General features: G+C 38.3%; 1 long non-coding RNA gene across 1 annotated transcript in view; it reads left to right on the forward strand.

Annotated features, from left to right (window-relative positions):
- The first annotated feature begins 758 nt into the window (after nucleotides 1-758).
- Nucleotides 759-1,428, forward strand: part of LOC128250444 (uncharacterized) — a 2,320-nt gene continuing 1,650 nt past the window's right edge. The window contains exon 1 of the long non-coding RNA XR_008266459.1: nucleotides 759-926. This is a non-coding gene — a long non-coding RNA (uncharacterized LOC128250444). The remainder of the gene's footprint in view (nucleotides 927-1,428) is intronic.

The following is a 1,428-nucleotide window of genomic DNA, read 5'->3' on the forward strand; positions in this document are numbered from 1 at the left end:
TTTCAAGAGGTTAAAAAAAGTAAATAAAATACAAGGGAAATAACTGAACGTCTTACCAGTATTTATCCGTACTACTGTTTAAATCACACATGTGATTGAATATCAGTTTCTTATGAGAAATCGAAAATGCCTCGTGGAAGACCGGCTGCACAACATCTAACCCTAATCCTAACCCTAACCCTAACCCTAAACTTTTATAAAAAAAAATTCCGTCGCATGCTGTTTGTAAAAAGAAAAAAAAACATTTTAAACTTTTATAAAAAAAAAATTCCGTCGCATGCTGTTTGTAAAAAGAAAAAAACATTTTAAACTTTTATAAAAAAAATTCCGTCGCATGCTGTTTTAGAGAAAAAGTACGGATAATACTAGTAAGTCGTTCAGTTATTTCCCTTGAATATTTTTATTTATTTCTTTTATCTCTCGAAACTGGAAGATTACCATATATATATATATATGTGTGTGTGTGTGTGTGTATATTTGTGTCTGTATTTGTCTCCCAACATCGCTTGACAACCGATGCTGGTGTGTTTACGTACCCGTAACTTAGCGGTTCGGCAAAAGACACCGATAGAATAGGTACTGGGCTTACAAACAATAAATCCTGGGGTCGATTTGCTCGACTAAAGGCGGTGTCCCCCAGCATGGCCGCAGTCAACTGACTGAAACAAGTAAAAGAAAAAGAAAGAAAGATCATCGATAAGTTAACGCATGCGCTTCAGTGAATCAAGTGTTGTCTGCTCAGAGAAAACTCAGAAGATATGGTTGACGGTCATGTGAAAACAAGAGAGGGAATGAAAAGTTAAGATGTTTTTCATAGTTTTTCAAATAACTCTATTGAGATTTGACTTTTTAGCCTTGTTTTCTCTTTCTCATACGTTTTAACATAAAATGAAAACTAACAGACAACTCACAAAAGTAAAAAAGAGGTAAGATGTTTCTTGAGGTTGCACCTTCAGTACTACGTTGTCCATCTTCATGTACAATCCTTCAGCTTTCCTTTCATATAAAAACTATTTCGATACATGCAATATATTTTTAGTTTTCTCAGTTAAAGTGTAGTTGGGTCTCAAGGTGGGGGGGGGGTACAGACCTAGTAATATGTGTTTTATAGTGGAAACAAAATTTCCATCCAAATGGCAATTACCGGACGATTTCTGTTCGAGTCTGACCGTTTTAAGTCGTAGTGGAAGCCCGATTTAGTGGAGGCGCAATGGTCCAGTGGTTAGGGCAGCGGACTCCCAGACCAGGCGTTGTGAGTGTTTATTGAGCGAAAACACCTAAAGCCCCACAAGGCTCCGGCAGGGGATGGTGGCGAACCCTGCTGTACTCTTTCACCGCAACTTTCTCTCACTCTTACTTCCTGTTTCTGTTGTGCCTGTAATTCAAAGGGCCAGCCTTGTCACACACTGTGTCACGCTGAATATCCCC

Source organism: Octopus bimaculoides, chromosome 2 (assembly GCF_001194135.2).
Source record: "Octopus bimaculoides isolate UCB-OBI-ISO-001 chromosome 2, ASM119413v2, whole genome shotgun sequence".
NCBI lineage: Eukaryota > Metazoa > Mollusca > Cephalopoda > Octopoda > Octopodidae > Octopus > Octopus bimaculoides.